The sequence below is a fragment of the Hevea brasiliensis genome, chromosome 13 (assembly GCF_030052815.1).
Source record: "Hevea brasiliensis isolate MT/VB/25A 57/8 chromosome 13, ASM3005281v1, whole genome shotgun sequence".
In the NCBI taxonomy this organism is placed as follows: Eukaryota; Viridiplantae; Streptophyta; class Magnoliopsida; order Malpighiales; family Euphorbiaceae; genus Hevea; species Hevea brasiliensis.
This window is the reverse complement of record NC_079505.1, coordinates 611642-636148: the sequence shown is the minus strand read 5'-3', so window position 1 is coordinate 636148 and position 24507 is coordinate 611642. Positions and strand designations below refer to the sequence as shown.

Here is a 24507-nt window from a genome sequence, read left to right as displayed (position 1 = left end):
TTGAAACCAGTTTTCTAGAGTGTTTTCTTGCAAAGGGATTCTTGAATACTGAAACTCTCTATTTTCAGTTCGTTCATTATCCTGTGGTGCTCTCATTTTCAGCTTTTGGTTTTCTTTATTTCCAATCCCATTGTTCAGGCTCAACCTCATTTAAACTCGATTATTATTTCGACCCGATGGCATTTTAGCAAAGCATCTTTCGTTTCAAGGCGAACCTTAACCTTCCGGTTATCAATCTGCAGTCCTATTACGTTTTGGTCATTCCATACTTAGTTTAGTAGATTCGGCTCCCTACAGGTGAGTGCTCATATTGCCATTTCATTAATTGCTCGTTCTTATTTTACGTATTTCCTTTGTTCTTTTACGTACGTAGTTTTCTCTAAGTTTATATTGCGCTAAAAAATACGAAGAAGGTTACTCTCGGGTTTACTTCTTTGTTGATCAGTCCATCCTTTTTGTTAATCTTTGTTATTTCTGAATGTAAGTCTTCTAGTCTCGAGTAGTGTATAAAAGGTCGGGTAAAATGTAGGTAATGGTATCTTAAGGGTCTCTTTAAAAATAATGAAAGGTCTGAGTAATAAGTCAGGAAAATAGTTGGGCCGAATCACTGGAATAACACGAAAGACAATCGGGTAAGACGTTACAAGGCAGGATAAAACCGAACCTTAGATAAATAAATGGAATAAACCAGGTATCAGAGGGTACTGGTAAGGCGACCACATAAGAAGATCGGGAAATTCAGTTTAGTGTCCCCGGTCTAGTCACAAGGTACTAATGAGTTAGAAGAAGCCTTATTCCGATCCTCGTCATCTTCGAATGCCAAAACCCTTAGTCTTAGGCTCTTACGATGTGTAATTGAAATTAAACTTCGAGAGGTCGAAAAAATCCTTATCCAACTCCCATTAAAATAAAAGAGATCGGAGCAGAGTTCTTATCCGGTTCTCAATCTAAAATTTAATAAATACTCAAAAGAGATCGGAGGAGAGTTCTTATCCGGTTCTCAATCTAAAACTTTAACAAATATTCAAAAGAGACCGGAGGAGAGTTCTTATCCGGTTCTCAATCTAAAATTTAAAAAAATGTTTAAAAGAGATCGGAGGAGAGTTCTTATCCGGTTCTCAACCAAAATTTTAATAAATACTCAAAAGAGATCGGAGGAGAGTTCTTATCCGGTTCTCAATCTAAAACTTTAACAAATATTCAAAAGAGACCGGAGGAGAGTTCTTATCCGGTTCTCAATCTAAAACTTTAACAAATATTCAAAAGAGACCGAAGGAGAGTTCTTATCCGGTTCTCAATCTAAAATTAAAACAAAATGCTTAAAAGAGATCGGAGGAGAGTTCTTATCCAATTCCCAAAATTGAATTCTAATAAAATAGCCCTTCAAACAAAACTAACATGCAACAGTAACTCACTAAGGTTGTCTCATTTACTTATGTATCTGGGTAATCCGAATTAGTGAAAAATCAAATACTCCTTTTGTCAAAAGGATTAACATTTCCATTCAAGCCCTCCTAACTACCAATTCTAATTTATAAAGAACGCGAAGTTAAATCTGCTTACCCTTATTGAGGGACGAGGTGGGGTGCCTAACACCTTCCCCACCCGTTTACGGACCCCGAACCTAGAATCTCTGTTTTGAAGTGGTTTCATTTTAATTTATTTTCACAAATGGTTTTCTTTAATTTCCCTCAAAATTAAAGTGGCGACTCCTCACTCTTTCCCACTTCGGTGAGAGTTCATTCAGGCGACGGCAAAACACCTTGCGATAGCTTGGCGACTCCGCTGGGGAAGTCAAAACTTAACCTTGGTCTAGAGGTCCAAAAGTGGATTTAATTTTGCGATCAAATCATAGTTAGGTGGGCTCACTCCGCAAAAATTCTACACGTTAATTATTGTTGTTCCTGCTAACCATTTTGTTTGTCTTGCTTGTTTTACTTTCTACAGCGCTCTTCATTTAAAAGAAAAAAAGGAAAAATAAAATCCCCCTGAATTGGGAAGAGGTAAAGGTGTCCCTTCACACACTGAACACTCACACGATGTCCTCACACACTTCAGCCCTATACCCGGGCTTTCTTACCCTTTTAGGAAAGTAGGAGGGGGTCATGTAGCGGTGCCCGTGGGTTTTACCCCGTTAGTATCCGTGAAGGCTTCTGCTCAAATTGAAACTCGTCCTATTCACTGTGATACCCGTGGAATTTTCCCGACAGTATCATGGGGGATAGAATGGGGCTCTACTGTTTACAGTAGGGGCAATTTGGGAACCTGTGGCTTTTAGGAAATTAGACCTTGAGCTAAACTATCACGATTGTTGGAAGCCGTAGCAAGCTACCCTGTAAGATAGAACTACCCAATTAGGTAGCACCCAGTCGGTACTAGGATTCTCCTTATTTTAGGACAAAAGGGGCATACTTACTCTTACCCTATTCTTCTTGTGTTCTCTTTAGTTCTTATTTTGAGGGTAATCTTGGATCATACTGTTTAGAGAACCTACACACTTTCCTACTTTGATAAATGTGTAGGTGTCACTCTGTCAACAGTATAATTCAAGATCACCTGAATTATCCCGCTAACAAGTTTTTCCTGCAGGCATCACCAAAATAAGGTCTGTAAAAGGATAAGCATCATTTTAACATGGCATCCTTGAGTCAGTTGGCAGAAGAAGTTCTTAAATCAGGACAGAATGCTAAACCATGGCCCAAAAATTGTTCAGTGCCCCTACAAAGAGACACCAGCTCATTTCCTCTATTGGACCTAAGCAAGATTGAAGTCAGAATGAACAGTCTCGAAGGTCTGGTTAATGGTTGGAAGTCATTTCCCGATCAGGTCAAAGCACAATTTGAGAAGAAGTATGGGAGGATTGCAACCTTGATGCGAGTTAAGGTTCAGGTCTCGGCACTAAAGGCCATGTTGCCAGTTTGGAACCCTAAGTTTGGGGTGTTTTCTTTCAACGACATCGATACTGCTCCTACTATGGAAGAATATCAAGCATTGCTAGAAATCCCTTATGCGGCGCAGAATCGGATTTACCTACACCTCGAACATAGGCAGACCTGGAAACGATTCGCACATATCCTAGGGATCCCACCGGAAGAAGCAAAGGCGAGAGAAACTGTCAAAGGGAACACGCATGGATGGTATTGGACTTATCTCAAGAAGGGATTAAATCAATGCATCCAAGATGAACAGTGGGATCAAGCTTCGTTGATGCTCACTTTAGCAATTTATGGCCTGATCTTGTTCCCTGGACCCTCCGGAATCATAACCTGCGGCGTTGTGGAAATGTTCTGGGCAGTAGAGAAACAGAAGGTCAACCCAGTACCGGCAATACTTGCCGAGACTTTCTTAACTCTTACTTATTGCAGACAACAAGGCAAGGGGTCCATTAAGTGTTGTTCTCAATTGTTGCACCTTTGGATTATCAGTCATATGTGTCCTGTGGAGACAAAGGGATTGACTTGGTACCTTGACCAGCCTCTCATCGAGAAGATGACCCGGTTAGTAATCAGTCCGAAAAATGAACAGCAGTGGCGAGAACGGATTTTGAGTTTCAATAGCCATGACTACTGTTGGAGGAAACTGTGGACGTCGAGTCAATCCATTTTGATCAACACGGGAGGTAATCAATCGGTATCCCTAATCGGAGTGACTGGATACACAAGTTACACTCCGGCATTGGTAATGAGACAGTTTGGCTCAACACAGTTCAGAATCAATATTGAAGAATACCACCAAGGTCATTTCTACCATGAGCTCAAGGAAGAGGAAGGGTTGAAAATAGCTCGTAAGTCTTGGGAAAACATCACTCTGATGGAGAGGTCACCTAAAGGCCCGAGTGCTACGGGCGATTATCTTAAATGGAGGGCTGACAGGGAGCAAGAACACTTAACTGCAGATTTAACAAAATTCGAAGATAGCAGCCCTCGCCGAAACGTCCTATCAGAAGAAGCTAATAATTATCTGGTTGACTCACTACAGAAGGCAAACACCGAAAACTCTCAACTGCAAGAACAAATAAAGTAGTTAGAGGACCAACAGCAGAACCTTAAAAGAAAAGTAAGAAGACTCAGGGAAGAGGCAAGGGCCGAGAAGATGGGCTTCGAAAAGCAAGAGGCACGGTGGGAAAATGAAAAAGGCTCTCTCCAAGCTGTGGTAAAAGAAGTAGAAGTACTGAATAGTAAGCTTCAGGAAAAAATGAAATACCAAGAGATACTCGTAGAGGAGTACAAACAAGAAAACAAAAAGAAGAAGCTCGAATTGAAGGAACAGGCACTGCTCATCAACGATATTCTAAAAGAATGTGCTAAGGAAAGGAAGGAAAAAGAAAGACAAGCTGCTCTCTATCAGGAGCTGAAAAAGAATGTTGACCAGCTGGAGAAAGCGATAGCACAGGGAAAACAAGAACTCCTACCTGAATCCGAATATGCTCTGAGAATGTTCGACCCTGCTAGACAAAAAGAAAGGTTATATGAGTATCTCAGAAAATGTCATCTCATTATAAAGAACCTCCCTGAGCCTAGGCCGATGTAAAGAATGCTGTGTACAAATTATTCAGTTAAATAGAATGATTTTTTTGGCCATTGTTTAGCAAAATTGTGAATGAATAGTATAACTCCCGTAGGAACCCCCTCGCTAGGGTTATGCGAAAAATTGGATGTGCCATATGGACAGGTATCATAGATGCGCATTCAATCCAGTCATTCACAGTCAGACTATCGAATGGTGCCATGATAAAATTGATGTAATCATCCTTCTACAGATTTCATTTTGGCTCCCAAATGCCACTGTATCCTTTATCCGAACCAGGACCTTTAGTTTTTTTATGAAATTTAAAATTCACTAAAAGTTTTTATTTATTATCCCTACAGAAAATCAACATTGCTTCAAACAAAGCAAGTCTGACCAAGCACACGGTTCAACCCAAGCGAGTACTTAACAAGATCTCGAACAAAGAAGATAATGGAAGACCAGGAACAAGTACAGAACTTACAAGGGCAAGTATCCGAGCTGAAGGACCAGGTCTTAGAACTTATGAGACTAATGAGGGAGATATCTCAGAATAAACCTGCTTCAGAACCAAACTTACCACTACCTCCTTCACCACCTACAACAAATGATCTGCACCAAGCTTCAACTTCTTTTACTTTTCAGTCACCTATCCCGGACCCGACGATCACTGTCAATCCAGCTACCATAAATAATGACCCATTTTTCTCCTACTATCCAGCTGTTTCTAATCCCGAACCATACCCTTCAGTCCTAGTCCCTCCAGTCCACTCCACCCCTCATCTCCCAACTGGAGGAGTATTTTATGCGGTAGGAGAAAATATAGCCAGAGAAAATGAGAAGCTGTCTGCTCTAGAAGAGAGATTGAGAGCAATAGAGGGGCTGAACATGTATGGTTCAGTCGACGTGGCGTCACTGAGACTAGTGCCGGACGTAGTGGTGCCGCCTAAGTTCAAGGTCCCGGACTTTGACAAATACACCGGGAACTCAGACCCCCGCATTCACCTGGCAACCTACATTGCCAAAATGTCTGCCTTAACAGAAGATGACAGACTTCTCGTCCATTTCTTTCACGAGAGTCTCTTCGGCGCAGCCCTGAGATGGTGCATACAATTAGACAGGAGCAAACTGCACTCCTGGAAGGATTTAGCTGATGCCTTTTTGAAGCAGTATAAATTTAACTGCGATGTGGCCCCCACAAGGAGAGACCTCCAAAACCTGGTACAGAGGGACAGGGAAAGTTTCAAGGAATATGCCCAAGGATGGAGAGAGAAGGCTGCAGAAGTATATCCTCCAGTGACCGACAATGAACTATGTTCCCTGTTCATCGAGACATTGAAGGCTCCTTACTTCAATTTGATGATTGGAAACATTTCCAACAGCTTCTCGAATATTATCCAAGCTGGCAAGAGGATAGAAGCTAATTTAAGGATGGGGCGACTGCAGGAGTTGACTGAGAATCCTGCGAAGAAGACTGCTAGTTTTGGCAAGAAAAAGGAAGGTGATTTACATTCCATCACCCGGCAGAATAATTATTCCCCATTACCTCAAAATAACTACCGGCCATATCCTCCCCCTCATGGCTAAACAGTTGCAAACATTCCACCTCCTTTCCCAAATTATCCACACCCGCGCCCACAATACCCACCACCTACAAATTACCAACCCAGACCTCCTCCACCTACCCAACCCAGACCTCCTCAAAATAACCCCAGACCACCAAGAAACCCTGATCCACCCCTTCCCCTCCCGCTCAGTGAAATATACTGATACCTCGTCGGTATAAACCAAATAGTACCGGTTCCCCTTGACCCAATTCAGCCACCATACCCCAGGTGGTATGATGCTACTGCCCGTTGTGAATACCATGGAGGGGCACAAGGGCATTCAACTAATAACTACGGGGCACTCAGAGGGAGAGTGCACGCTTTAATCCGGAACGGGTGGTTGAAGATTGAGGGAAATGGTTCCCTCCCCAATGTTACCTCAAACCCATTGCCCAACCATAATGCGGGCAATGGTGTAAATATGACAGAATCTGACGGAGAGAGGTCGACACCAGAGGTAGACGAGATGATTCCTCACTTTGAGGAAATTTTTGCCATGGCGATGAGGGAAGGTTACCTTTGCCCTCAGGTATCAGAATCAGTAAAGGGTACGGGATGTCCTTACCATGGGGGGGTAGCTGATCATGAGCTGCGAGACTGTGAGGGATTCCGACAAGAGGTCCAGAACTTGCTGTCCCTCAAAATTTTAAGATGCCAAAGGAGGTCGAAAGTGGAGGGCGAAGTAAATACCGCCAGGTTTGGCCAGAATACCTCAACCCCCAATCCTAGACTAACTTTCTCTGCTCCCAATGCCCCAGTACCACCACCGCCAGTAATAGTCATCCGAACCCCGCCTCAGCTCCCTGTCACCAATACTCATGCTGTGCCTTGGAACTACAATTTCCAAGTCTTCACTCAAGAGGCATCCAGCAGTACTTCAACTCCTAACCTCGCCTATGCTTCATCCTCAGCACCTCCAAAACCATGCTTCACCCCTCATGAGCATTTCAAAATGACTTATGTCGGACCTACCAGCAGTACTAATCCCTAAACCAATCCTCAGCCCATCACTGCCACAAGATCCTCTCCACCTGAGCAAGAAGTCGAGTTTATAACTCGAAGTGGGAGGTGTTACGGGAACGAAGAGAAAGAAAAGAAGAGAGGGAAAGTAAAAATGGGAGAGTTACAGAAAAGTACAGAAGAGGAGGTTGAGAAAACGGAGGAGGTAGAACCCGCCGGACCTAAAGAAGAGGAAGAGCTGTTGCTCCAAATAATGAAGCAGAGTGAGTATGATGTGGTGGAACAGTTGAGAAAGACACCTGCCCGAATTTCACTGTTATCGCTGATTTTGAGCTCTGAGGTGCACCGTCAAGCCTTGCAAAAGATCCTAGATCAGGCCTTTGTGAACCCCGACATCACACCGGGGCAGTTCGAGAAGATAGTGGGACAAATCTAGGCATCCAGTTTTGTCACCTTTTCTGAAGAAGAGATAGATCCTGCAGGCTTGGCACACACTAAAGCCCTCCATGTAACAGTGAAATGTAAAAGTTGTATAGTGGCCAAGGTCCTTATTGATAATGGATCAGCACTCAACGTACTGCCCAGTGCCACTTTGGCCAGACTGCCGATTAACCAATCGAAAATACGTCAGAGTGCTATGGTGGTAAGAGCCTTTGACGGTACAAGAAGAGAAGTCCTGGGGGATATTGATTTGCCCTTCCAAATTGGCGCATGCACCTTCAACGTCACATTCCAGGTGATGAACATTGAACCGGCCTACACTATGTTGCTTGGGAGGCCTTGGATCCATTCAGCGAATGCCGTTCCTTCAACTTTGCATCAGAAGATAAAGTACGTTATGGACGACAAAATCATCACTGTGAAAGGGGAGGAAGCCATATTGGTCACCAAGCCACAATCACTTCCTTATGTGGAAGCTGCTGAGGAGTCGTTGGAAAGCTCCTTCCAGGCCCTCGAATTACAAGAAACCAGAAATGAAGGGGCTATGGCTATGGTAGCCAAGATAATGTCGAGGAATGGGTATGAAGAAGGCAAAGGCCTAGGCGCCACATTACAAGGAATTGTTGAACCTATACCGGCTATCCAGAAGGTTGGCCATTTCAGTTTGGGTTATGAGGAAGATGCCCTCATGGATGGGCAATTCTGGATGAGGAACAAACTTCGAGATCAGAGATTCGATCAAAAAATCGGGAAGATGAAGGTAATCCCGAGAATCACGGAAGTCTTCACTAAACCGGTCATTGAAAATCCGGCAGAAGTAGAAGAATCACCCGATGAACCATCCATCGATGTCATCCACTTGGATTCCTTGTATGGGGCTCTGGTCTCGCCAATGGCTGAGGGGCAAGAACTGGACAACTGGACAGCAGAGGACATCCCTGTACTTAATTTCGAGTAAAGTACTTTTGGTTATCTACACTTGATCATTTTGTCCATGGTGGCAAGTGTAATATTGTAAATGGATCTTTTTTTTATGTCATAAATGTTAACGAATTAATAGCGCATTTTATATCCAATTCTCTCTTTCTTTCCTTTTGAATTCCATTCTTATAATATGTTCTATTTTCATTCATTCAGGACCCTTCGTCAATTAACACCTAATAATTCAATAGACTCAGAAATTCCTCTGGTTAATTTTGAAATCCCCATAACTGCCATTACTTCAAGTGATTCTGAGGTAGAGCATACAGAAGAAAGAGATGAAAAGGATGAACCTTCCCTAGTGCCTTGTGGAGACAAAACATGCACCATAAACTTAGGCACGGAAGAAGAGAAAAGGGAACTTAAGGTGGTGGAGAATGATGAATTGGGAGATATGATCAGTTTGCTCAAAGAATTCCTGGACGTGTTTTCCTGGAGCTATGACGACATGATTGGTTTGGACCCCCAAATAGTGACGCACAAAATTCCTCTAATTCCTGGGACAATCCCGGTAAAGCAGAAATTAAGAAGAATGAATCCTGACACGCTGCTCAAAGTTAGGGATGAGGTCAAGAAGCAGTATGATGCTGGGTTTCTGGAAGTGGTTAAATATCCCCAATGGATAGCTAACGTAGTCCCGGTAATGAAGAAGGACGGGAGAGTCAGGGTGTGTGTTGATTACAGAGATCTCAATAAAGCAAGCCTGAAAGATGACTTCCCTCTCCCTCACATTGATGTGTTAGTAGACAATGCTGCGAGATTGGGCAGGTGTTCATGTATCAATGGGGCATCGGGGTACAATCAAATCCCAATGGATGAGGAAGACAAGGAGAAAACTACTTTTATCACTCAATGGGGGGTATTTTGTTATCGGGTCATGCCTTTCGGGTTAAAGAATGCTGGAGCCACTTACCAACGTGCTATGGTCACATTATTCCACGATATGATGCATAAAGAAGTGGAGGTGTACGTGGATGATATGATCATCAAATCTAGGGGAGAGGAGAGCCATGTGCAGGTGCTGAGGAAAGTATTCGAGAGGCTCAGGAAATATCAACTGAAACTGAACCCTGCCAAATGCATATTCGGAACTAGATCTGGGAAATTGTTGGGATTCATAGTAAGTGAGAAGGGAATATAAGTAGATCCCGATAAAGTTCGAGCTATTCAAGAGATGCCATCCCCAAGAACAGAAAGGGAGGTGCGCAGTTTCTTAGGAAAATTGAACTACATCTCGAGATTTATTTCCAATCTCACCGCTAAGGCTGAGCCTATTTTTAGACTACTCCGAAAGAACAACACCAATCAATGGGATTCGGTCTGTCAAGAGGCTTTTGAGAAAATCAAGCAGTACCTGTCTAACCCACCAGTATTGGTTCCACCAGTGGCGGGAAGGCCTCTGATTCTGTATATGGCGGTCCAACAAAGCTCAATGGGATGTGTTTTGGGGCAACATGATGATACCGGCCGAAAGGAGAGGGCTATCTATTACCTCAGCAAAAAGTTCAATGATTGTGAGTCAAGGTACTCTTTCCTAGAAAAACTTCATCAGATTAGCACGGACAAAGAAATCGCCTCAAACACTACATGTTGAATCACAAGACATGGCTCATCTCCAGGATGGATCCTATCAAATATGTATTCGAAAGCCCATTCGTGCCAGGAAGGATAGCCAAATGGCAGGTCATACTCTCCCAATATGACATTGTCTATATGACCCGAAAAGCGGTGAAAGGTAGCGTAATCGCTGATCTTCTAGCAGAAAATCCTATCCAGGATTATGAAGCTCTGGATTTTGAGTTTCCCGATGATCATATTAACGAAATAGAATCCGGAGAAGAAAAACTAAATGATGTATGAGAAATGTATTTCGATGGAGCTGTCAATTTGTCCGGTAATGGAATCGGAGCTGTATTGATATCCCCGGATGGGGAACACTTCCTGATAGCTATCAAGTTGAGGTTTGACTGTACCAACAATGTCGCAGAATATGAAGCTTGCGTAATGGGTCTACAAGCTGCTATCGAAATAAAAATCAGAAAGTTGGAATTATATGAAGACTCAGCCCTGATTATTTATCAAATCAAAGGAGAATGGCAAACCAAGGATCCGAAGCTAATCCCATATTAGAAGTACTTACTGGAGCTGATTAAGAAATTCGAAGAAATCTCTTTCACTCATCTTAGTCGAGACAAGAATCAATTTGCTGACGCCTTAGCTACCCTGGCTGTTATGGCTCAAATGGAAGAAGGGCAGACGACTCAGATATTGAAGATTAAGGCGAGGAATGAGCCAGCTTATTGCTTCATGATTGAAGAAGAACCTGATGGTAAACCTTGGTACCATGACATCTTGCTTTACTGCAGAACCAGAGAATTCCCTTCGGGGGCAAGCAAAAACGAAAAGAGGATGATTCGGAGATTAGCATTGGGATACTTCCCCAGTGGAGAAACCCTATACAAGAGGAGCTCCAACGGCGAATTGTTGAGATGTGTGGGTGCAAAAGAGGCGAAGAGAATCCTTTTCGAGACTCATGAAGGAAATTGTGCAACCCATGCCAATGGGCATATGATGGCTAAGCAAATCATGCGACGGGGATATTTTTGGACTACAATGGAAAAGGATTGCATCGAGTATTTCCGAAAGTGCCATAAGTGTCAGATCTATGCGGATCCGATAAATGTGCCACCTCACAAATTGTTCAACCTCGTCTCACCATGGCCTTTTGCAATGTGGGGCATCGATGTGATTGGTCCCATCAACCCTAAGGCGTCTAATGGGCACAGATTTATCCTAGTAGCTATCGACTATTTCTCTAAATGGGTCGAAGCGACATCCTACGCCCACATTACACAGAACACATTTCTCAAATTCCTCAGAAATAATATCATCTGCCGGCACGGTCTCCCCAACGAAATCGTCACTGACAACGCCAAGAATTTGAATGGTCCGAAGATTCAGAAATTATGTGATCAATACAAGATCCGACATCTCAATTTCTCCCCATACCGTCCCCAGATGAATGGAGCGGTGGAAGCCGCAAACAAAAATCTCAAGAGGATAATCCAGAAAATGATGGTCACATATAGGGATTGGCATGATATGCTTCCCTACGCTCTTCATGCACACCGGACTTCTGTAAGGACCTCAACTGGTGCAACTCCTTATTCGCTGGTTTATAGGATGGAGGCGGTATTACCTATTGAAGTTGAAATTCCTTCCCTAAGGATTCTGAAGGAATCGGGGATTGATGAGTTAGAATGGATCCAGTTGAGGTTGGATCAATTAAACTTGCTGGACGAGAAAAGGCTAGCAGCAGCATGTCATGGGCAGTTATACCAGAGGAGAATGGCCAGGGCATTTGACAAAAGCGTTCGCCCACGCGAGTTCCAACCAGGAGACCTAGTTCTGAAGAAAGTGCTGCCAAATCAAAACGATCCCCGGGGCAAATGGTCATCAACCTACGAGGGACCCTATGTGGTTAAAAAGGCATTTTCTGGTGGGGCCTTGATTTTGACCCACATGGACGGCGAAGAATTTCCAAGACCTATGAATGCCGACACCGTCAAGAGATACTATGCCTAAAAAAAAAAAAAAAAAGTAGGGTGAAAACTCGAAAGGGCGCTCCTAGCAAAATGTGTGAAAGAAGGCGAAAACCCCGAAAGGGCGCTTTCTGTAAAATGAGTGAGGGATGAAAACTCGAAAGGGCGTCCTGAAAGAGCGAGCCAAAAAAATAAAAAAAAAAACAAAAAAAAAATCAAGATCTAGGGGTGAAAACCTGAAAGGGCATCCCAAGAATCAAAATGGAGAAATAAGGAAAGAAGCATGAAACCGAGAAGGGAAACAAACCGTCATGGCATGAGACTTCAGAGTACTAGAAATAATGGCAGTTAAGGGACTTCAAAGTTAACCACAAGAAATACGTGAGATCTATCCTTGTACCCTTTTTCTTTGAAACTCTATATTTGTTTTTATTAAAACCATAATAAAGTCATACTTTATTCCCTATACTTTTCTCTTTCCCTTATACTCATTCTTTAACATTATCCTTCTGCAATCTCGTTATTTGATGCGCTATTAATCAGTTAAAATTTTTGCCATAAGATTAGGATTTGACAATTGATAACCTCACGTACTTTGCTATGAGATTTGCAGGAAAAAAAAAAAAAACTAGAGGTGAAAACCTAGAAAGGCGCTTCTAGTCAAATAGACAAAAGGAAAGTGAAAACCCGTAAGGGCGCTTTTCGCAAAATAAGGAGAAAGTCAAGAACTGAAAAGGAGCATCCGCATAAAGGAGGTCGTAGGTCAAGTCTTGTAACTCGTCCTCCATTAATTATTGGCCTTCGGGATCATGTTAAGTACACTTCATCAGGGAAGAACTTCTGATGCCAAGATCAAACTTGATGTAAGTTGATTTTTAATTTTCCTGCACTTTAAATTTCCTGTTATCAACCTCTGGTTCCTTGATCTAAGTTGATTTTAATTTTTCCTGCATTTTAAATTTCCTGTTATCAACCTCCGGTTCCTTGATCTAAGTTAATTTTAATTTCCTGCATTTAAATTTCCTGTTATCAACCTCTGGTTCCTTGATCTAAGTTGATTTTAATTTTTCCTGCACTTTAAATTTCCTGTTATCAACCTCTGGTTCCTTGATCTAAGTTGATTTTAATTTCCTGCATTTAAATTTCCTGTTATCAACATCTGGTTCCTTGATCTAAGTTGATTTTAATTTCCTGCATTTAAATTTCCTGTTATCAACCTCTGGTTCCTTGACCTAAGTTGATTTTAATTTCCAGCATTTAAATTTCCTGTTATCAACCTCTGGTTCCTTGATCTAAGTTGATTTTAATTTTTCCTGCACTTTAAATTTCCTGTTATCAACCTTTGGTTCCTTGATCTATGTTGATTTTAATTTTTCCTGCACTTTAAATTTCCTGTTATCAACCTCTGGTTCCTTGATCTAAGTTGATTTTAATTTTCCTGCACTTTAAATTTCCTGTTATCAACCTCTGGTTCCTTGATCTAAGTTGATTTTAATTTTTCCTGCACTTTAAATTTCCTGTTATCAACCTCTGGTTCCTTGATCTAAGTTGATTTTAATTTTCCTGCACTTTAAATTTCCTATTATCAACCTCTGGTTCCTTGATCTAAGTTGATTTTAATTTTTCCTGCATTTTAAATTTCCTGTTATCAACCTCTAGTTCCTTCATCTAAGTTGATTTTAATTTTTCCTGCATTTTAAATTTCCTGTTATCAACCTCTGGTTCCTTGATCTAAGTTGATTTTAATTTTCTAGCATTTTAACTCATGTTACCAATCTCTAGGTCACTAACTTAAGTAGGGTTTAGTCTCCTAACCTTGAACGGCTGATCACCCAAAATATGGGTCTGAATCTTTACATAATTCCTACACGGGAAAATTTTTCCCTTTAATAGAAATTATGTAAAGAGGGGCAGCTGTTGACACCATATTTTGGCCGATCACCAAAATCAATAAACTTTGAAACCGATCCCTAGAATCAATAAATTTCGAAACTGATCCCCACCACTAAGTCTCCTTATGCCAGCCAAGTACATTTCCGATCTTTCTTTAACCACCACACTTCCGATCTCTCCTCAGGGAATCGAATCAATACTAAGTCCCCATGAAATTTAAAGCCTTGCCGATCTCTCAAACCAATTGTCAAGTCCCCCAATTAATCAATTACATTCCCGATTTATCTTATTAGACGAAACTAAGCCCACACTAAATCTTCATTTTAAAAGTTTAGGAATAATCAAGTTAAGGTTCCAATCCGGTTTAATGAGAATCCCGATCTTAAGTGCTCAAGCCAAATTTCCAATTTTAGTCAAGTCCCGTTTAGCATTGGTCCCCTGCCGATCTCATGCTTATTGTGTTTTCCGACCTCTTACACTTAGATTGAAAATCACTTTTAGTTATGGTTGTAAATGAGTGCTTAGACAATTCAGATACTTTCCGATCCCATCCATTCATTAAACAAAAGAGGCATTTCTTTTCATTTCATTTCAGAATTTATACAAGTCATTCGGCTAGAGGATCACCCCCAGCCTGATCTACATTCTGCTCACTCCCTCTCTCACCCTCAGCCTCCTCCTTGCTCTCTTCTTCGTCTTGGGGAGCTAGGTCTACCATCCAAGTGAAGTCCTCCTCGGGGTATCGCTTCCTGAGCTCGGCCAAGAGATCCCTGTGGGCATTCACATAAGCCCCGGCTTCTCTTGTCACTATCTCTTCTTCCTTCGCTTTGAGTTCCTCAGTGAGGTGAGCAACTTCATCGGCCCGGAGCGCCTGAACTTCTTCAAGGACACGAGTTCGCTCGGCCAGAACATGAGCTTGCTCGGCCAGCTTATCCTCGTAAAACTTCATCCGCCCCTCAATTTCAGATATGTAGTTCTGAGCGGATGAGAGTTGGGATCGAAGGGAAGCCGCTTCATGACCCATCTTCTCAACCTCCATACCCAGGCGATGAGCCTTCTCCCGGACGATGTGCTGGTTCACCAAGCACTCCACGTTCAAGCTCATAGATCGGGTCAGGATGTCATCAAGGTTGTCTGAGGACAGCCTGTCCCGATCCTCCCGAAGGCAGATAGAAGCCCCCAGGACCTTAGCCAAACCCGAATTCTCCCGAACAGTCCGGTTCTTCTCCAAGGAATGGATCAGCACTTGTGCACCGCAGGAGAGAGTCCTTGGGGTAGGTTGAGAAGGACCCCCTACCGCACTTGAAACGACTGGAGGAGGTGGAGGCGGCTCTTCTTGACGAGGAGGAGACCGGACCACTTCTATGATCGGCGGTCCAGAAGGTCGAGACGAACCTTCTTGTATTTCCCCGGGTTCATGACCGGGCGTTTGAAGCAGCTCGGAACGCTTCATCTCCCGTACCTTCCGGGAGATCTCTCTCTTCCGCTTCCGGCTCTCCTTGAAGGCTTCGCGGCTTGCCATACCTGCACAAAGAAGAGGTCAGTGAGATCACTAAGGTCCAAAGATCTGAGATATAGAAAATACCGATGCCGAGGTCAGAGAGCTGAAGCCCGCGATCTTGGCCGGTGACCAGCTGCATAGTCCAATGGTGCAGCTCGGCCGTCACTGCATCCAAACATGAGAACTTCTCTCTGGATGCCTGTTCCTTCAACTCCATCACCATTGCACCCTCTTCCCTATTTAGGGCGATGTGCTTCGTAAGCAAGGGACCCTGATGCAGCCAGCTCCGAGGGAAGCCCTCAAAACCATTCGGAATTTTGCTCCTCAAAATGAAGAAGCGGTTCTTCCAATTCTTCAGGGAGGAAGGCAGGTCGGTAAAAAGCCCACAATGGGGTTTCGCCTGGAAGAACCAATACTCGTCGTCCTTTCGACGAGTTAGTCTTGATTCGTGAACACCTTAGCTGTAGGTCGGAGCCCCTTAGCTCGGCATAGGCCTCGGAAGACTACTAAGATCCGCCACGAGTTCGGGTGAACTTGGGCAATGCACACTTGGTGATATTTTAAAACTTCCTTGAAGAAGTCGTCCAAAGGGAACCGTAGTCCGGCTTTTAATTGTTCTTCGTAGACCATGATCATATCGTCCCCCTCAAAGAAGTGATCGGCACGAAGATCGCCGTGACACCTAATCAACTCGTAGGAATCAGGCCGAATGTTATACTCCTGGCTGAACGACTGCAGATCGGTTTCTTAAAGGACCGATGGCAACTCGTCCATGGGAAGATTTTCCCTCCCCGAAGAAGGTACATGCCTTGATGATGCTGCTTGCCCCCGAGCTGGAACGGAGACCCTAGGAGGTTCGGGTCACGCGCTTAGCCCGACCACCTCTACTTCATCAGACGACCACGAGAACTGAATGGAAGGAGGGCTCGTCACTCTCTGACCCTCGATGCCGCTCATTTTCAAAGGAAGTAAAGAATTTAAACTAAAAGAAGGATCAAAACCCTTACCGGAGCTTGATCGGTGTCGGAAGAACTTGAGAAAACGAGAGAATTTTGAAGTTGTTCGCGAGAGACTGAAAATGACATAAGGGAGCAACTGGCTAACCCCACCCCTATTTATACTCGTCCGAGAATTTAATGCTCACGATGTTCCAGGCAACGCATCGGTTAGCGGGACTCGCCAGCTGTTCTGACACGTCTCACGAATATTCCAAAAATTCCATAAGGAGAGACCGGCTAGTTAGGGATCGGCTAATTAAGGTGAATGTTTGGAAGTACGGATCAGTTAAGGGTTGTTCAGTTAGGAACCAGATCGGATAAACACATCAGAGATCGGAAAATAATCAATGCAATAATAATAAAATGACAGTTGTCAAAATAAATTTTATTTCCGAAAAGATCTGATTACATCATTTGGGCGATCTCTAGATATCGGATTACATTATAGGTCTAACTACATCATTTGGGCGATCTCTAGAGATCAGATTACATTAACAATCTGATTACATCATAAGAGCGATCTTTGGAGATCAGTGGAACATCCCATCTAAAAGGCCTATGTCAAAGCCTAGTCTCGTGGCTAAGTCAAAAGATGTGTTTGACCAGGAGACCGGCTGTTGACATCTGATAGATGTACAGCTTAGATGGGGGGACTATGACTCTCATGAGAATGAGAGAGGTCGTCATCAAAGTTACCGCTCGAAACCGAGCCGCTGTCGGAACACCCAGTGTGGTGAGGAGCCAGATGAACGCCAAGGAGCAGTCACCGGTGTTAAGGGGAATATTAGCAGTCTTCTCGCCCGAAATCAGTTCGCCGATTGTACCGGTTGAACGATTTGAGATCGACACGATCGAAGTCCTCGATCCAGGTCGGTAAGTTAGTCCGGTTCTCTTACTGTCATCAAATGAGGTTATCATAATTCTCTGATCACCGGGATCATAAATTTTCAGTCGGGGGATAAAAAGGACGATCGGGAAAAGATCAAAAGCCACCATCATGGCCGGGATTACTGCCGGAGCAATTAGAACAGGACGTGTGAGAAGGAAGAGGAGAAAATCAAATACGGAGGGCTTCCCGGTTGAAGGTATATATATAGGAAAATCCGAGCATTTATTGCTAAGCAGAAAACGAAGCGGTCGCTTCGGGAATTGAGGGAAATTAATGCTTTGACTCAACTGAATCGGATGAAAGGACTGGAGTAGGAGAGATCGGAAAAGAAGAGTCCGGTATGAGAGATCGGAAAAGCAGCATGTTGAAAAGACCGAAAAGGAGGAGAGAGCAGAAAATAAAGAGAATAAGACGCCTACCGCTGTCATCATAATCAGAGCCGAGGTAGTTAAAGCGTTGAAGGTGAAATCTCAACCGCACGCCCCAGAATCGCCCGCAGACATCGACAGTGCGGAATATGTCATGACAGCGCTGTACCTTCCAATCTCCACCGTTGATCCGACTTGTAAGGATGAGCCCGGGGCCCTTGGATTGAAGAAGAAGATGACAAGACCAGCGCCTTTCACTCCTAGCCCTCGGATCGCCCCCGACAAGAGAATTTGGGACCGTCAGATTAGAAGAGGAAAAGGACAAATATTCTGAAGGGGATCTCGGCCGTCTGTTCTGATTCTCTTTAATTCATGAGCCTCAGATCATGTTCTTTGAAATCCTGACCCTCCATCTCCCTCAAAATAGATCCTGACCCTTCAGGGGAAGCACCCGGTTCCTATAAATACCTGCATGAAAAACTGTTCAAGGGACGAAAAAAAAAGCGGTGACTATAGTGGAAGAACTCTGAAACTTAATTCAGTTCGTTACTCTGCTATTTTTAGCTTTCATAAGAAAAAACTTTTGAAACTAGTTTTCTAGAGTGTTTTCTTGCAAAGGGATTCTTGAATACTGAAACTCTCTATTTTCAGTTCGTTCATTATCCTGTGGTGCTCTCATTTTCAGCTCTTTGTTTTCTTTATTTCCACTCCCATTGTTCAGGCTCAACCTCATTTAAACTCGGTTATTATTTCGACCCGATGGCATTTTAGCAAAGCATCTTTCGTTTCAAGGCGAACCTTAACCTTCCGGTTATCAATCTGCAGTCCTATTACGTTTTGGTCATTCCATACTTAGTTTAGTAGATTCGTCTCCCTACAGGTGAATGCTCATATTGCCATTTCATTAATTGCTCGTTCTTATTTTACGTATTTCCTTTGTTCTTTTACGTACATAGTTTTCTCTAAGTTTATATTGCGCTAAAAAATATGAAGAAGGTTACTCTCGGGTTTACTTCTTTGTTGATCAGTCCATCCTTTTTGTTAATCTTTGTTATTTCTGAATGTAAGTCTTCTAGTCTCGAGTAGTGTATAAAAGGTCGGGTAAAATGTAGGTAATGGTATCTTAAGGGTCTCTTTAAAAATAATGAAAGGTCTGAGTAATAAGTCAGGAAAATAGTTAGGCCGAATCACTGGAATAACACAAAAGACAATCGGGTAAGACGTCACAAGGCAGGATAAAACCGAACCTTAGATAAATAAATGGAATAAACCAGGTATCAGAGGGTACTGGTAAGGCGACCACATAAGAAGATCGGGAAATTCAGTTTAGTGTCCCCGGTCTAGTCACAAGGTACTAATGAGTTAAAAGAAGCCTTATTCCGATCCCCGTCATCTTCGAATGCCAAAACCCTTAGTCTTAGGCTCTTACGAGGTGTAATTGAAATTAAACTTCGAGAGGTCGGAAAAATCCTTATCCGACTCCCATTAAAATAAAAGAGATCGGAGGAGAGTTCTTATCCGGTTCTCAATCTAAAATTTAATAAATACTCAAAAGAGATCGGAGGAGAGTTCTTATCCGGTTCTCAATCTAAAACTTTAACAAATATTAAAAAGAGACCGGAGGAGAGTTCTTATCCGGTTCTCAATCTAAAATTTAAAAAAATGTTTAAAAGAGATCGGAGGAGAGTTCTTATCCGGTTCTCAACCCAAATTTTAATAAATACTCAAAAGAGATCGAAGGAGAGTTCTTATCCGGTTCTCAATCTAAAACTTTAACAAATATTCAAAAGAGACCGGAGGAGAGTTCTTATCCGGTTCTCAATCTAAAATTAAAACAAAATGCTTAAAAGAGATTGGAGGAGAGTTCTTATCCGGTTCTCAATCTAAAACTTTAATAAATATTCAAAAGAGATTGGAGGAGAGTTCTTATCCAATTCCCAAAATTGAATTCTAATAAAATAGCCCTTCAAACAAAACTAACATACAACAGTAACTCACTAAGGTTGTCTCATTTACTTATGTATCTGGGTAATCCGAATTAGTGAAAAATCAAATACTCCTTTTGTCAAAAGGATTAACATTTCCATTCAAGCCCTCCTAACTACCAATTCTAATTTATAAAGAACGCGGGTTAAATCACACCCTTATTGAGGGACGAGGTGGGGTGCCTAACACCTTCCCCACCCGTTTACGGACCCCGAACCTAAAATCTCTGTTTTGAAGTGGTTTCATTTTAATTTGTTTTCACAAATGGTTTTCTTTAATTTCCCTCAAAATTAAAGTGGCGACTCCTCACTCTTTCCCACTTCGATGAGGGTTCGTTCAGGCGACCGCAAAACACCTTGCGATAGCAGTCACAATATTTTTAGATCTTAAATATTACATAGTGCAGAATTAGTAAACTTGAGATGGTACCTCGTGATAAGCCTCAATAAAGTAATCAAATATCACTTGGCATTTCCTGGTTCCGAGAAGTAGCACAAGGTTGGTGTCCATCCAAGGCCCATATCTGTAAGACCCAGAAATGGTTCAAAGTACAAAAGAATGGGAACAACAAATAAATCAATCATTATTATTACATCTTCCACCCAATTACGTACCTGTTAATCATGAAATTAGGATAAATGAAAGCATATAAAGCTTTTGATCCAAGCCGAACAAAATCATCTTCACTTCTAGCTAAGCCACATTCACATCTTTGGATACTGACCTTTTCGTATATCTATCTCAAAAAAAGCAGTAATTTAGGTAGAGGACAACCGCACTTACTATGAAATGTCAAAAAAAAAATGATGCTTTTATGCAATAAATTGGGTTAATTTCATTAAAGGACATTTTTGTTGCTCAATTTCAATTTGTATAAGTAAAAAAGCTCAAAATTTGATTTTGATTCAAGAAGATTGCTTCTACAAAATTTTTGTAGACATTTAGCCAAATTCTTTATATGACGAAAAAATATAATAGCTCTAAGCCTACAAAAATGTATTTGAAAAATTTTACTTGGTTATCATGTAAAAAAATATTATTTATATTTTATCAAAATCTAGCATTGATGATTTATCGAAATAAATTAAATTTGGAATTTCACTGATAATTGAAATTTAGTGAAAATGCTGAAATTGGAGACCATGAGCAAAAATTATGGCAGTCTTATAGATCTATCATAATCAAGTGCTACAATTGATAAAGCTAAAACAAAATGTTCAAGAATGACAAGGAAGCACGAGAGGCATACTATGGTGGAGTAAGAATCAAGCTTCAAACTAGATGCCAAATCTTTATGTGCATATGGAACATGGTAGCCACCATCTAATTAGTTGTCGCAAAACATCTGAAAAGGAAGAAGGGGAATTAGCGGTCCATGAAATCAAGTCGCACAATGCAATTAATGGATATTGGTTTTGATGTCTTAAGTCTATCAGAGTGAGCTCATTGCTAAGGATGATGAATATATGAATTAATTCACCGCGAGAAAACATACAGAGAACTGAAAGGGACCTCATTCACCTTGCATAAATGGGCTCCTGTCTAAAATTATTGCTATTAAAATCAAATGCCAAAATTCAGTAGTACACTTATATTGAAGCATCTTACCTTCCAGTTACATTCAATATTGTATACACATCTACAAACATAACTCACAGAACAATCAACTCCATTGGTTTTCATCGTATCAAACGACTACCAAGCCATTCATTTTCCAAAGATATTGCCATCAACTTCGATAAGGTGAATTCTCTTTGCCCACATTGAGAAGAACAAATGGCCCCAAGTAGCTACATTTAGTGGAACAAGCCCAAACTCCTATGCTCCAAGCAATGAAATTAACTAAATTATCCATTGATCATTAATTTGCCATATATTAATGGAAAATGATTAGTACTCTAACATTTCAAAGAACATTTACATTGAAATTTTGCATTCTGTTAGTCTTGTTGTTTAAGAAGTGCTCCTCTAAACCATAAGTCCAAGCCTGCATAAAAAGATTGGATACACATTAAATCATGAACTAGCTTATTATAAGAATAGATGCTAAAATTCAAGATATTCGTATGGCAAAGCAAACTCAATTCCTTCATCATGAATTCTATTTATTTAAGTTATGGTTTAAGGAGGAAATGAAATGAAAAGAATAGGAGACATTACCCATGGTAACTTCTTAAATCCTAGAGAGATGTAAGGTTGTAAACCGTCATATATTATGTGCTAGTGAATAATGTAAAGCTTGGCTGGAGGAAAAGAAAATGTATGATAGAAAATAGACCAAGAAAAAAACAAATACCGCAGTGGCACAGCCTAACATTGCTCCCACTAGTCTGATGATGTAGCACTTGAGGTTAGAATTCATCAATCCAATTCAACTAAATAAGCAACATTAGAAAATTTAGCAACCAAACTGTGTTTCAAAATCTAGGTGCCACTGCTATGCTAACAAACCATGGTCAACTATAAAAGTTCCAACCTTGTCCACCTTCGAAGTGGACTGATTTAAGCATTGTCTACTGTCTCCTTGTTGGCTCAGAGAAGGAACGCCTAACCCGCCACTAATCATTTAATGAATCACTGGAGCAATTATTTTGGTTTATATCCATCACACAAAAGCTGTTCCTAATCTAAGACGAACCACAATGTTTTGGCAACAATCAAGGATGAATATATATACATACACAATATACATACATACATATATATATATATATATGACATGTCCCAAACCTTTTCCACCTGATGCATCTCTCCATAATATGAGGCCTTGTAACCCATGTATCCAGATCATTAAACTTTGATCATCATTTACCGATGATATGAATTTGCCATATCCTCTTTATTAACAATGTGGTGAATCACAAAGCACTATTGCAAGAGATATATATACCTGAACCTATACTATTCTTTGTTTATGATCAAGATCAAAAAAATGCAAGAAAAAAGGCTGAGGGAATTCCAAAATGTTTGCATGAAGCAGCACAAATAAAATCCCATGGTAAGGGCATACAAAGCAAGACTTTTTCCCACTTCCCGATGCAAGAAGAGAGCCATGATGGCTGCACACATTGTGAAACGCATGAACCTTGCCATCATCATCTCAACACACAACAAATTCTATATTTCCGAATCTGCCAGAGTTAATCCTCCATTAGGTTCTCAGAAAACAGGGAAAAAGATTGGTTGAAATGCATACAAATGGAAGTCATATTCAAGCATTTCCCTTTCTTCTTCTAAGAACCTAATGGAGCCCAAATGATTAGCAACATTTAAATGACAGCATACTGAAAGAAAGCAAGAACAACAAAAAATAAAAAGAACCAAATTTTTTACCAATATAAATGTACCTTACTGTGAAAAAGCCACGAGGATCCTTTATCTGTTCAGTGTATCCTGAAATTCAACATACAACCCAAATTTGGGAAATAAGATTCTACTTCTCCTGTGTTACGATGTGTTTGATGTATGCTAATTGCTAGGAGTTGAAGCCTCCACTTTATGCATAATGAAAATACAAGGCAAACCTAATTATGCTCTGAATTCAATATTTCAATTTAGTCTTAAATTGCCGTATTTGATAAAATCATACCAAATTATCAAAAATTTTGTGTTATTAACTATTCTAAGCAACTTGAGACTCTAAAAAAAAAAGAACTAACCAACAGCTTGCCATCCTCCATAGAAGATACGATGGAGCTCATAATCGTAAAATGAAGGGTCGGTGTACCAGGATCTGGGTGGAGTCAGGGTTTTCTCTATTGGAATACGAGTGTCAAATTAATTGACGATTTCTGACAATGAGTATGGAGAGAGCTTGGATTGTGAAGAACACAGTATGAGACCTTGAAGGGCCGATTTTGAGCAAGAAATGAAGTATGATTTTTAGGTTGAAGCCTGCGACTGGTGATGAGCTTCAAAGGGATCACTGCGGTGGCAATGGCCATTGTCTTCGCTACGACGGTTGCTTCAAAGTAAACGACATCGACATTCCAGTGTACTCGTGTCCTTCAGTTCTTGTTTTGGTGCTAAGAAAATCTCTCCTTTTTATATTTTTTAATCGATGATGCCATCCTTTTACAATTTTTTTTTTCCAAGGGTTTACGGTGAAAGAGCAAGGCCACGACGATGGTTTGCTTTTGTCTCAATGTAAAATGGGCTTTGATTCATTGACAACGATGATTCACGACTTTTACCCTATGTTTAGATATGGGAAGGAAAAGAAAAATAAAGGGAAAATAAATTTATTTTATTTGCATTTAAATATAAAAGGATAAAATAAGAAAAATTTTTTTCTTATATAATTTTCTTTCTCCTTTCATGACTTGTCCAAATGAATTATTAAAGTCCGAGTCTTATAGAGAGAAAAGCTAAAAAAGAAAAATAATTAAAATTATAAAAAAAATAAAATTTTTATGAAAAAAATCAATTATATCCATTATTATTAGAAAAATTATATATTAATATTTGAAATAAAATAAAATTTTTATTTAAATATTTGTAAATTTTAATTACTAAATTTTATTTAATATCAAAAAATTATTAAAAAATAATTTTTTTTTAATTTAAGTTTCGGTTAGATTAGAAAAAGGGTGAGTTGTTTTTAATAATTATATTAATATATATAATTAATTATTCACTAGAAAATTATTTAAAAAATCTAAACATTTATTTTTAAAAATGTTTCTTATATTTAAAATTTAAGGGTTTTAATAATAATAATAATTTATAAATAATCGTATAAAAATAACTAAAAGAATAATTTTAATGACATTTTATGTAAAAAATAAAATTAATTTGTGTATGGCAAGGATTCACTTCTCTTATTATACAAGCTA

General features: G+C 40.7%; 1 long non-coding RNA gene and 1 pseudogene across 1 annotated transcript; both read right to left on the bottom strand.

Annotated features, from left to right (window-relative positions):
• Positions 1 to 20080: 20080 nt before the first annotated feature.
• On the bottom strand, positions 20081 to 22450 carry LOC131171999 (choline monooxygenase, chloroplastic-like; annotated as a pseudogene).
• A 179-nt stretch (positions 22451 to 22629) lies between these two features.
• LOC131171762 (uncharacterized) lies at positions 22630 to 23708 on the bottom strand. Its single transcript, XR_009142402.1, has 3 exons — positions 23332 to 23708; positions 23020 to 23065; positions 22630 to 22913 (listed from the first exon to the last, which is right to left on the bottom strand). It is a non-coding gene; the product is annotated as an uncharacterized LOC131171762 (long non-coding RNA).
• Between the last annotated feature and the right edge of the window lie 799 nt (positions 23709 to 24507).